Source organism: Eschrichtius robustus, chromosome 10 (genome assembly GCF_028021215.1).
Source record: "Eschrichtius robustus isolate mEscRob2 chromosome 10, mEscRob2.pri, whole genome shotgun sequence".
Taxonomy (NCBI): domain Eukaryota; kingdom Metazoa; phylum Chordata; class Mammalia; order Artiodactyla; family Eschrichtiidae; genus Eschrichtius; species Eschrichtius robustus.
The window spans coordinates 96,369,204-96,383,551 of record NC_090833.1 but is presented as its reverse complement, the minus strand read 5'-3'; the positions used below and the strand labels follow the sequence as shown (position 1 = coordinate 96,383,551).

At 36.9% G+C, this 14,348-nt stretch overlaps 1 protein-coding gene across 1 annotated transcript in view; it reads right to left on the bottom strand.

Moving 5' to 3' along the window:
- Positions 1–6,872, bottom strand: part of LOC137769941 (contactin-associated protein-like 3) — a 170,709-nt gene extending 163,837 nt beyond the window's left edge. The window contains exon 1 of the mRNA XM_068552128.1: positions 6,779–6,872. The gene's annotated coding sequence lies outside the window, so the exon portion shown is untranslated. The remainder of the gene's footprint in view (positions 1–6,778) is intronic.
- Between the last annotated feature and the right edge of the window lie 7,476 nt (positions 6,873–14,348).

Sequence of the window (14,348 nt, the reverse complement as noted above, 5' to 3'; positions counted from 1 at the left end):
CAAACAAGAAAAAGGGAATATCCCTACAAGAGGTAATGCAATTGCATTGGATGAGTAAAGCAATATGTGATGGGACAAAATCCAATTGCATTGGATGAGTAAAGCAATATGTGATGGGACAAAATATATCTCCATAGGGATGCCAATAATATTTATTAAAAGTGGAGTAAACAAAGACATCATGGTGTATGTCAAGGATACATACTGTTAAATAAATAACTTTCATGAACATTTCTGTATATTATACATGATATAAAAGTGAATTACTTTGGAAAAGAACAGAGTAGAATTTGCTAGACAACTATTTTTGAATTTGGATAGTGCTTAGAAGGGCTTCCACATACCTTTTGGGAAGTTGCCAAGTACGTCATAGGCAGTACTTACTCTTGGAAAAATACTATGGCAAAATTGTGGCCACCATAAGATACTTACTGGGCAGATTATAAACACAGACATAATTTTGCAAGGATAAACTGTTGTGTTTTTCATTCCTCTCCGGTAAATCCTGTTAGCCAGTGATCATTATCCCGTGAAGCCCTAGAGAAGCCAGGGAGGGCAAAGACCAACTAAGAAAATAGGAAACAGGACGTGTGATGTCTCCCTCTTTGGCAGGAAGAAGAGATGGGAACCCAGACGATCGTGGGAAAGAGAGGAAATGGAGGAAGGGTAAAAGGTGGTGGGAGGGTGATTCAGACACCTTGTTCAGGAACGAAGTCCCAGGGGGATCAGAAAAGTGAGAGGAATAAGCAAGCTGTGGAAAGGCTTTGTCTTGGCTTCCATTTGGAATTTTGGGAGATCACCTTGTAGGGGGCAAGCACACTAGTGCTTTAGCACATTAGTAATGATTGCCATTACTAATGGTTGCCAACTATTTCCCTTCTTCTACCTTCCAGGCACTTGGAGGATTGCGATTTCCACGCCCCCTGGTGGTTGGGTGGGGCTATGTGACCAGCTCTGGCCAACAAGCTCTGAGTGGAAGTGATAGGTTACTTCTGGACTAAACTGCCAGGACAAAACCATTTGACGATCTTTTTCCCCTTGGCATGGTGAACCAGACTGCCCACAGGCCATCAAAAGGGGGCACAGAAGTGAGATGAGAGTCTGACTGGATCTGAACAGAAGGTCAACTTGGCAAAGGCAGATTAAACCTGTAACCAAGGCTGCTCAGGCTGGAAACCAAATGAGACTCATGGTCAGGCTTCAGGGAGGCAAGAAGTGACATCGCAAAGATCCCGGAAGGGACAATGACCTGTTCCCTGGGAACACGGTCTTACCAAGAGGTAAATCCGCCACAGGCTTCAGGAGCAGGTGCCAAGTAACCCTCAGCGTTAAAAGCAGACAAACTCCCTTCAGCAGATAGCAAGGAGCTGAGCCGCAACGTGAGAAGCCCCACCATCCAGCTCCATGAGGGCACCAGCCCTTCTGTAAACCCAAACACTGTCTTGGAAAGAAGCAGGAACAAAGAAATCTGAGCATCCCTGGAAGATGCTCACCCATTCAAAAGAGTCCACTGAATCCAAAAGAGACTGAGGATTGCCTTATTCTGGGGGTAGTGCTATAATTTGGGCTACTTGGTAGAGAGAAATGACAACATTGCCTCCCTGAAGGTTGTTGACAACGCTGAAAAACACGTTTGGTTTGCTCTGGTTTGTCTCATCTAGCATCTTAGGTTCTATGGAGGTAACCTGGAGACTCCAGACCTTGAAAAGGACCATGGGAAAACCTAAGCAGATGAGTTCTGTGTGACAACTGTACGGCAGGGTCTGCACGAACCCTGGGATTTGGGGGCTTCTCCTCTCACATGCTACCATCATGCCGTGATTTAATAAAGTTGCATGGTCACCAAGACAGTGCTCTGTGCTTTAGTACATGGGTGTATTTTACATGGATGCTATTACATTTGGCCTGTCCACTGCACTCAATACCCACAGTTGCATCTGCAGGATCATTTGTTAAGAAAAATCAGAAAAAGAATGTGTCTTGGCCCTAATAGGTCTAAAAACTTTTAGGAAGCACAGATAAACAGAATGAAAAATCTGACATCCAGAGGCAAAAAGTCCCCAGTACATTCATATGCCTTTATAAAAATCTGGTTTGCAAGCCCTTTTATTGCCATCTGAATTGCTCAGACTAGTATTTGGGAATACTGACCAGTTCTACCAGGCACCTAGCCTGTGAATAAAAGATAGAAATACTGGAGAACTACGATTTTATGAAAAAATATGAGGGACAAGTTTATTATTATAAGATTTGCATCAAACATTTTTGATGTATTCAGTAATATTCTGATTTATATCAGGAGTTGATATACGTCTAGATATTTTAAATTATTATTCACTCTTTCCATTTTCTAACATTTCTTTGTAAAAAACAGTGAATTTTACATCACAGCTTATTGGGGATATTGCAGAGTCCAAATAATCAGACGTTCCAGGTTATAAGAAAATATTTAGTGTCTGATGCCCAGGCCTAAGCATTTTCTCCTAATCTAATCATGTGTATTTATTTCCTGCTAAAACCTGGAGTATTAACTTGTACTAGTAAATGTACTTCCTAAAGTGAGAAATAAATATCTTAACGCTGAGAATTGTTGCTAATATGCTCAGCCATCAATTGTATTGGGAGCATTAGACAAAATCTTTCCTGGCTCCACCAACACATAAGTCTCTTGTGAGGAAATATGATCAATGTCTCGGTACGGGAAAGGTGAAGAATTACAAAGAGAAAAGAAAACATCCAGTCAGTTCAGCTTGTCTCCATCTACTTTCTGTTGGCAATACACAATATAGTAATCTGATATGCCATTTTTGATCAAGTTAAATTCAAAGCAGTCTCATTTGCACTGTCAGTGATGAGTGGCTTGCCGCATTAGAGGGCGTGATTTTCAGCATCTGGGCCATGAATGGAGTTGTCCCTCTTTCTGGGGATGATTGTTTATGCAAGCACTTTGGGGGAACAAAAAAGGAGAACAAAATGTGTGTACACTTCCTCCTAATCAATCTCAATCAGCTCTGGCCAGACCACTCATCTCACCACCATGCCTGCGGTGACTAAAGAGGACACGTCACGTGGCTAAAAAGAACATGTTATCCGGAGTTGGAAAGCAGCATCTGAAATGCTAAAGCCAGTTTCATGAAGGGTCACCTACAGTAACAATAATTGTAAAAACAAAAGGTTATTTTCACATGCAAGATCTAGAATGAAAGTCCAGCGTGGTTTACTCTAAGGTAGTTTTTTTACTTTTGGTTTTGGTTTTTTAACTTTTGTTTTGAATAAACTTGGATAAACGGCATAAAGTTCCTTTAGGAGATTTTTGAGAAGAAAAAAATGAAGTCAATATTATAGCATGTTCTTATTTAGAATACACAGATTTCAGCAATCTTGATTTTATATGAGAAATATTAGGTCACTTGTAATTCTAGGAAATATCAATTTAATATTGATGGAAACAAATTCAGCTAATATGAATAGTGAAACCCAATTTGACTGTAAAGATGTAAAGCTTCAAGAACTTTACATTTTTATCTAATGGCATCAATTTTCTTGAATAGGTATATGAATACATGTACGTGTCTGTGGTTTACCCCTTAAAAAAAACCCATCAGTTCTGAAAAATTATGCATTCAGGCATTTCCAGTAATTTGTGTTTCTCTGTATAAAAAGGTAAGGTGTATGACCTCAGAGGGGATACTTTGTTAAATGTATTATCTGGAACCCAATCCCAGACTTCAAAATGGGAATGCTAGAGGAACCAGACTAGAAATTTCAAAAGTAAACTCCAGGAGCACTTAGTCCAATGTTGAGTGATGATACTAGCCCATTACTATCTCTACAATAACCAACACTTCCATTAGGGAGCTCACAGAAAACACTGGCAAACAGGTGGTAACATGCTCAGGAATCATGGTTTTCAAAGATGCAAGGTCTGCATCTCTCTGCTTTGGCCCACCTGTCCCTAGAAACGCCTGGATCCCTCCTAACTTCTCTGCTCATTCCTCTTAATATCCTTCATAGACTTCTTTCTTCTATTTATTGCAAAGTCTTTTCTAAGAAATATTTTACTACTTTTCATAAATTAATAGAAAACAAAATAAATACATAAACTGCATAAGTAAAAAATATGTAAAAGAGAAAACATGAAATGTGCAATAAGTTCTAGTCAATTAATTAACATTTGTTATGTGTTGAATCAGTGAAGTACTTTAAAATCATAAAATGCCTTAAAGTTTGAATTATTTGGCTTTGGGGGGTTATACAGTGGGTCAAATTTATATATATGCACACACATACAATCAAAAATTACGTATAGACTATTCTCTTACTACCTTTATGTATCAGGTAGATGAATTGATCAGCTGCTATGTATAAAGTTCTTGGTGGAAGCTGTGATATTTGAGACATTTCTAATTCTTAATGAACATTCTAGAAGCGCAATGACTTATGGGCAAAATAAGAAACTAGGGGTGTAAGACAGACCACCTTCTTTAAAACTTCCAAATACCACAACACAGACCAAGGAAATTTTAACCATACAATCAGGGAGTCTAACATGATTTTCCTCACTAGATCATACACAAAATATTCCAAAAAGCTAAAACTACTATATATGAAGAATCATCGCCCTCATTATATTCATCCACATTTCATACTATCCACATTTTACATCATAATCATCTAAACTAAAGTGAACTAATATGTTCTCCAGCATTTACCAAGGCAAAGGAAATGTCAATACTCTGGGATGCTGGCTTTTAACAGAAAACACATATAGATAATCCTTCAGAAGGAATATTGATAAATTGTGCTGTCTAAAGCATGCTTTAGAAATGGGTCTGAAATCAGGTGGTAATATCTAGGGATATTTAGTGAAATGTACACTATATGCAATCAGAGTAGCAACAACCATGAAAAAAAAACCCTCATCAGTTGATTGCCACTCTTAAAATAATTAATTTAAATTTGCAAAGAGACTAGTTTAAATATAAAAGATAAGCTTTGTACTTACCATTTTATAATGATGGCTTATAATATTCTGAGTTATTAGTTTTTTAATTAAATATAATGGAAATAAGTTCATCTTAAGCTTCAGGATTTTCCCTTCTAATGTTTATAAACTTCCCAGTGCCACCATATTGATAGCACTGGAGGCCTGAATCATAAAGATACTCTACACATGCAAATTAGAAACACAACACACAAGCCCCTCGGGCCTCTTTAAACTAATTAAATATGGCTTATTTAGTTTTTACAATTTTAGGGAAACCACTGGAAAGTTTAGATGTTAAGCTGATATTAGAATAACCACCAGACCGAAAATGGGTAATCTGATAACTGATCTCATTGAAATCTGGTTTCAATGAGAATATATATTTTTACTGGGGTGCTAAAAATGATTATGAATGATGCTTTGAGGAGTAAATATCTGGCCACAAAATGCTTTTTCCTGGGAAAAGACCATGAAGGTGGACAATTAATGGACATGCCTTCCCATCCTGAGCTCATTGAATTTCTTCACCTGTGTTCTTACTCTTCCCTGCCAATCTATTTGATCACTTACTAGGTTCCCAAATTTGATCCTTAAGGACACAGTAAAGTTCAAGCTAGACTTTAACTCTGATCTTAGAAATGTCAAAGAAAGGGAGGAAAACACTCAATTCCTTAGTAGTATCTCCAGAATTTACAGCAGTGCGTTTACATGGGACACAGTTAATTTTAACTTTTACTTTCTGAATTAATCTTTCATTTAAAAAATCTATCCCTTAAAACAGTAGCAAAACAAAAGCAGAAATAGAGACACACACGTAGAGAACAAATGTATGGATACCAAGGGGGAAAGGGGTGGGGTGGGAGGAATTAGGAGACTGGGATTGACATATATACATTATTGATACTATGTATAAAATAGACAACTGATGGGAACATACTGTATAGCACAGGGAGCTCTACCTAATGCACTGTGGTGACCTAAATGGGAGGGAAGTCCAAAAGGGAGGGGATATCTGTATGGGTATGGCTGATTCATTTTGTTGTGCAGTGGAGGCTAACACAACATTGTCAAGCAACCATACTCCAATAAAAGTTAATCAAAAACAGTAGCAAAGCATTTGAATTTGAAGTGTATGTATTCACTTATTTAATCCACTGAATTAGTATTTGTGCAATAGAAGAGGTAATTCACTCGACAACATTCAAGTAGCAAAAATGGACCTTTCCAAAAAGTAAGTCATTAACTCCCTTCCCACTAATAGGAAGGGAATCTTTATTTTCAGTAGCAGCCTTCACCTGGTCTCCTCCCAGGCCAAGTCCTGGGAATGGAGTCATTTTCCCATGACATCCTTTGGCAGCTTCACATCTTGCAAACATCAGGTTTCCCCAGTGGCTGCAGCACTGGCTCCTTCTTGTCTTGTTTTAGTTATTCATGACCAGCGCACTTGACTAGTCACCCTTCTGTCGCCGGTCCTAAAACTAAAAAGGGATGATAACCCTGGAAAAAATCTAGACTCCAATAATTCCCTTCTCATAAATCTTATTGATGATCATTTGCTGGCAATCAATAGGGAAGGAAGATATCAAAACAAACCAAAAAATGGATCATAAGCAAGAAGAAAGCTAGCAGAGGAATACTAGCAGATATGATGAACCTGCTGCTTTCTTCAATTTCATTAAACTCAATATAATTAAGTTTTGACCTATAAGAAGGAATATGAACTAAAAATGAAAATAATTCTCTCTGGGAAAGAATCAGCGTGGATTGACAAGAAGACAGCTGCAGACTCACCGTCTCTGCGATTAAGGCTTGCAAAGCCAGGGCCGTGGCTGCTGGATCGCTCTGAGGAGCTGCTGAAGGAAGCCCGGGGCAGGGCAGACGCCAGAGGAGCGTCACAGCTATCTGGGGGGAAACACCACGTGCGGGTTAGTACACTGATTAAAGCTTTCCTGTCCTCTCTTCCTCTCTTCTTCCTTCCCTTTTACTTTCCTTTCCTTCCTATTTCCCTGCCACCCTCCCTTCTCTTCTTCCTTAATTTCCTTTCTTTTTAGTTAACAGGCTAGGAAAATGCTAGAGCCTGTGGCAAACATGGTACTCGTACCATGGCCAATTCACAGCTATCAACGTGATGTCACTGACCAGGAAGTTGGAAAAAGAATCATTATATAGTATTTTCACCACGCAGACACAAGGTATGTAAATAACCTCAAGAGCACTGATAACAGCAAGATGACATAAAATAAAGTAGGAAGTGGTGAGTTTTCAGAATGTATTACTTTTGTTTTAATATGATTTAATTAATTATGTTTATATAATTTAATTTTTAATAATGATTGTATTTTCATGCAAAATTCATGAAAAGTTAATGATTGGCTCTTGCTAGCTGCTAAAAATTGGTTCCAGCACATCACTCCTAAATGGGAAAATATTAAAAGTATTTCCTTGAAAATCAGAAAGAACACTTTCACAGACACCACCGTTTCTATTGAACATTGCACTGAAAGTCCTATCAGTACGTAAGAGAAAATTTAAAAATTAAAAGCACAAAATTGGATAAAAAAGAGCAACCGTTATCGTTTCCAGATGATATGATTATGGAGGTAGAAATTCTGAAAGTCATTGGCTAGCTTAACAATTCATTATACAAAAGCTGATAGTATTTCTAAACTTATCCATAGTTAGAAATTAAATTAAATAGAATAGCAAATACTAACAAAACATATAAAGGATCTAAGAATGAATCTTACAGAATTTGCAGGACATTTATGGAGATTATTATAAAAATTGTATTGAAAGACATTAAAGAAAAACTACATAAATTCAGACTACAATGATTGCAAATAGGAAGACTACTTTTAAGGTACTGGTTTTCCCTAGCTTGATCTAAAGATTCATTAGAAGTTCAATCAAAGCTCAGGAGGGTTTTTCACAGAACTTGAAGCAGTGAACCACACAGCTCAGGGGTTCTTAACGTGTGGTACAAATATGATATAGGGGGTCTGTTGAGATGAATAGAAGAAAATTACATCTTTATTTTCACTAACCTCTAGCTAAAATTTAGCATATTCTTCAGTCACAAATGTAGACAAACCAGACTACATTCACCAGTGCCCGTGCATATGTTACCAACATAAGTTACAGATATTTTAATAGCAATCGTTGTCACAGACATCTAGAAATATCGTTTATGGTCCCCTTTACTTCAAAATAACAGTATTTATTAAAGTCACCACTAGATCTTGTTTTTGAATGCGCTAATAACTAAGAAGACACTATGTTACAATTTCTAGTACATTGATATCAGCATTTCAATATAACTATTTACTTTGTAACCCTATGTATACATTTTATGCATTTACAAGCATTGCTGTGAGAAGGGGTCAGGCTTCAGCAAAGTGCCCGAAGGGTCCTTGGCACAAGGAAGAGCAAAGAAACACCCGTTGTGAGTGTGTGCACTGCAAGTACAAAGCTGTTGAGACATTACTGGGGCATTATTAGCCATTCAGAAAATTCCAGAAGATTGGGATCATCCACAATCCACAGTCAGCTGTGCTAACTCGAATGTTAACGTGACAATTTCTCAGGGGACAATTTCTCTGCCTGTTGAGCAGACCAGGCCTGCATCATTCCCCCTTTAGGTAAAGGGGTCCCAGGGATCTAAGTAACCTGCTCAAAGTCACAGAGCTGGTTGAGGGTAAGTGAAGATTATCTCCATCAACTGTTTAGCTTGGGAAGCCTGCTCCTTTCCCAGCCTCCCCCACCCCCCTCAGCACGGCTTCCTTTCTGAGTCTCCCTAGACGCTCCCCACTCAGTCCCCTCTGCTCACATCTTTCTCATCTCACCGTATTGGGGTCTCTCCTTTCTGGGTTGGAAACAGTGAGGACCAAGTGTAGATTCTGGAGCCAGACAGGGTGTGGGCATGACATTTACCAAGCTGCCTACTCTTGGGAAGTCACTGGCCCTCCCTAAGCCTCAGTTACCTCATCTGTACAATGAGGATGTCACACAACTGAATCACACAACTGGACAAAGGGGAATCACACAATTCACAGGGTTTCTATGAGGATTAATAGTGTTTGCTTTTATTATTTTCAGTATGGTAAGACAAGACATCACATAAGCTTCTTCAAAATATTCTATAAGGGCGTTTTCCCTATAGAGAGATATAGAAGGCAGCATTCAACGTTCCAAGCCATATTCTCATTTTTTATTCTTTCCTCAAAAGAAGGCATATGAATCTTAGTCTTTAAAGAAAAAAAAAAAAAAGAGTAAGATGTACTCGCTCTTATGAAGTCATCTTTGCCTTTGAGAAACAATTTTAAAAGTGATCATTTTCTTTACAACCCTAATTGGTTGTTCCAATTCACTTCCACACAGTCAAATTTGAGAATGCACGTGATCAAAAAACGTGACCATGTCCAATAAGGTACTTGGAAAAGAGCGGCTCTGTGTTTGGACAGTGTTTTCAGTACATTCACTGTGTTTTTAACTAAATTACATTCAAGTAAGGTGAAGTCTCAGATGCCACCCAAAAATCTCCTTAACCATTGTTTTCAATCTGAAATGTCTATATTTTATACTACGATTCCTGGAGCCAAACTTGTTAAGACACAATTTAATTTTCTTTTTCTGGAATCATTAAAAAATATTTGATTTCCCCTGAATATTATTCTTATCAATAGTCTGATACATACTATTTCTATCCAAAAAAAAAAGATGAATCCTGAAATGCTTCAAAGCTACAACAATTATTCATAAATAATTGTTTTTAACAAACGAGATGGCAAAACAACTGAAAAGTACAACTATTTACCGCTTAGGGGGAAAATGAGGTGAGTACAAGTAATAATCTTGTAAGAATTAACAAATGAAAATAGACAGATAATATTACAGTTAAATAGGCTAAAGCAAGTTTATTTCTCTTCATAATAACACTCATATTAATAAGAAATTATTCTATGAAATAATCTCAGTTTTGAAATGCACTTATTCCTTCAAAAGTTCAAATGTACTCAGAAGCTCAAATGTTCTCAGAAAAGCTTAGGAACTCTAAAGGGTAAAAACTGATGATTCATTGTAACGTGTCTTATAGAAAATACAAACACACCGTAATTGTTCATGATTTATGTATGATTCAGATCAGAGTGCTCGGAACATCCTTGTGTGCATGCTTCTATAATAAGTTCTTATGTATTAAATGAGCAAACATTGTCTCAGTAGTTGTACCTATTGTAACATCATTTTAATCAATAGCCTATTGTTTGTCCTGACAACAGAACAGCTTTATACTGAAATTATTAAACAATATTTCAGCTTCTGTTTTTAAAAATTATATATATATTCTTTTCTCCAGGTAAAATCTTAGAAATTTGGAACTTCCCATAGCTGGGGAAAACATAGTTGCCTTAATCCTCTCAATCTAAGTGACACTATCTGAGTGTTTTCCAGACCCTTGACTCCTCCTAAAACTACTTAAATCTACCCCCTCCATAAATAAAAAACAGTCCCAGACAAACCTCTTTGGATTACTACAGCTCCTTGGTGATGCATGCTCTTAGTTTCTTCAGAACTTTCAAATCCAGTTTATACACAACTGTATATAAATGGCATCTTTTCAATATGCATTATGTTCTAAAGTAGACTAAAAATTCCTCAGCAAAGAAAATGTCACTTTACTGAATTCATTGATGAGCTCTAGTAGTTATCTGGTAGCACCTTTAGGATTTTCTATGTCTAATATCATATCATCTGCAAACAGTGACAGTTTTACTTCTTTCTTTTCCAATTTAGATTCCTTTTCTTTTTCTTCTCTGTTTGCCACAGCTAGGACTTCCAAAACTATGTTGAATAAAAGTGGTGAGAGTGGACATCCTTGTCTTGCTCCTGATCTTAGAGGACATGCTTTTAGATTTTCACTGTTGAGTATGATGTTAGCTGTAGGTTAGTTGTATATGGTCTATATTATTTTGAAATATGTTCCCTCTATGACCCTTTCTGGAGAGTCTTTAATCATAAATAGGTGTTGAATTTTGTCAAAAGCTTTTTCTGCATCTATTGAGATGATCATATGGTTTTTATTCTTTAACTTGTGGTGGTGTATCACAGCCATTGATTTGCAGATACTGAAAAATCCTTGCATCCCTAGGATAAATCCCACTTGATCATAGTGTATGATCCTTTTAATGTATTGTTGGATTTGGATTGCTAGTATTTTGTTGAGGACAGATGAATGGATAAAGAAGATGTGCTACATATATACAATGGGATATTACTCAGCCATTAAACAGAATGAAATAATGCCATTTGCAGCAACATGGATGGACCTGGAGATTATCATACTAAGTGAAATAAGTCAGATGGAGAAAGACAAATATCTATTAAAAAATTTAAAACAATAATTCAAATAATTATTTTAATAATATAATAATAACCTTCCAAAACAGAAAGCACAAAGTCCAGAGGGCTTCCCTGGTGAATTCTGCCAAACATTTAAGGAAGAAATCATGCCATGTCTCCATAATCCCTTTTAGAAGATAGAAACAGAGGAATACTTTTTAACTTATTCTATGAGGCTAATAGTACCATAATACCAAAACCAATCACAGATATTACAAGAAATGAAACCTACAGACCAATATTTCTCATGAACACAGATGCAAAATCCTCAACAAAATATTAGCCATCAAATCCAACAATGTATAAGAAGAATTATAGGGAATTCCCTGGCAGTCCAGTGGTTAGGACTCCATGCTTCCACTGCAGGGGGCCCGGGCTCAATCCCTGGTGAGGGAACTAGGATCCCACAAGCCACACGGTGTGGCCAAAAACAAAATAATAAAGTAAAATAAAATAAAAATTTTAACAGATTTTTAAAAAATAGAAGAAGAATTACATACTGAAACAAGTAGAATTTGTCCCAGGTATTCAGGGCTGGTTCAACATTCAAAAATCAGTTTATGTAATCCATCACATCCACAAGCTAACAAAGAAAAATCACATGGTGCTATCGATAGATGAAGAAAAGCATCTGACAAAATCCAACACCCATCCATGGTAAAAACTCTTGGTAAACTAGGAATAGAGTTGAACTTTCACAAATTGATAAAGAATATCTACCAAAAACTTACAGCTAACACCACACTTAATGGTGAGAAACTGGAAACTTTCCCCACTAAGATCAAGACTAGGCAAAGATTTTCCCTCTCACCACTCCTTTTCCACATCCTACCAGAAGTCTTAGTTAATGCAATTAGACAAGAAAAGGAAATAGAAGGGATACAGATTAGGAAAGAAATGTCTTTGTTATGGATGACAAGATCATCTATGCAAAAACTCCTGGAACTAATAAGTGGTTATAGCAAGGTCACAGGATACAAGGTTAAAATACAAAAGTCAATTGTTTTTCTATATACCAGCAATGATCAAGTGGAATTAGGAATCTGAAACACTATGCTATTTACATTAGCACCTAAAAAATATAAAATACTTAGGTATAAATCTAACAAAATATGCATGAGATCTATATGAGGAAAACTACAAAACTCTGAGCAATTAATCGAGGAAGAACTAAATAAATGGAGAGATACTCCATCTTCATGGACAATATTCAATATTGTCAAGATTTCAGTTTTTCCCAATTTGATCTATAGATTCAAGGCAATCTCAATCAAAATTCAAGCAAGTTATTTTGTGGATATCAACAAACTGATTCTAAAGTTTATGTGGTAAAGCAAAAGACCCAGAATGGCCAAAACAATATTGAAGAAGAACAGAGTGGTAGGAATGACACTACCTGATTTCAAGACTTACCATAAAGGTACAGTAATTAAGACAGTGTATTGGCAAAAGAACTGGCAAATAGATCAGTGAAACAGAACAGAGAGCCCTGAAGTAGACCTACACAAATATAATCAATTGACCTTTGACAAAGTAGCGAAGGCAATACAATAGAGCAAAGATAGTCTTTTCAATAAGTGGTAATGGAACAAATGGACTTCCATAAGCAAAAACATGAATCTAGACACAGACTTTTTACCCTTCACAAAAATTAATTCAAAATGGTTCACAGATCTAACTGTAAAGCACAAAACTATAAAACTCCTTGAAGATAACATAGGAGAAAATCTAGATGAACTTGTGTTCTGCAAAGACTTTGTAGATACAAAGCCACGATCCATGAAGAAAAGAACTGATAAGATGGACTTTATTAAAATTAAAAAGTTCTGCCCTGCAAAAGACAGTCAAGAGAATGAAAACACAAGCCATAGGATGGGAGAAAATATTTGCAAAATACACATCGAACAAATGACTTTTATCCAAAATATGCAAAGAACTCAAACTTACCAATAAGAAAACAAACAACTCCAATTACAAAATGGTCCTAAGCTGACTTTAACAGACACTTCACTGAAGAAGATACACAGATGAGAAAGAAGCATATGAAAAGATGCTCCACATCATATGTCTTCAGAGAAATGCACATTAAAACAACAATGAGATACCACTACACTCCTGTGAAAATGGTCAAAATCTGGAACACGAATGACACCAAATGCTGGCAAGGATGTAGAGCAACAGGAACTCTCATTGGTGGTGGGAATGCAAAATGGTGCAGCCTTTTTGGAAGACTGTTTGGCCGGTTCTTACAAAACTAAACATATTCCTACATGCAATCCAAAGTCTGTTCCTTGGTATTTACCCAAAGGGGTTGAAAACTTATGTCTACACAAAAACAGGCACAAAAATGTTTATAGCAGCTTTAGTCATTAAACGCCAACACTTGGAAGCAACCAAGACACCTTTAGTAGGGAATGGATAAACAAACTGTGGTACATCCATATAGTGGAACATTAGTAATAAAAAGAAATGATCCATCAAGCCATGAAAAGACACAGAAGAAACCCAAATGCATATTACTACGTGAAAGAAGCCAGTCTTTAAAGGCTACATACCATACGATTCTAGCTATATGATATTCTGGAAAAAACAGAAGTGTGAAGCCAGTAAAATGATCAGTGGTTGCCAGTGTTTAGATGGGAGAGAGGAATGAATAAGAGGAACACAAGGGATTTTAAGAGCAGTGAAACTATTCTGTACAATAATATAATGCTGGATACATGTCATTATACATTTATCCAAACCCACAGAATGTACAACACCGAGAGTGAAACATCAACTATGGACTTGGGGTGACTATCATGTGTCAGCACAGGTTCACCAATTGTAAAATAAAAAAAGTATCAACACCACTCTGGAGAAGGATGCTGGTAATGGCAGAGGCTAAGCATGTGTGAGGGAAGGGGGTATATGAGAAATCTCTGTACTTTCTGCTCAATTTTACATAAACCTAAAACTGCTCAAA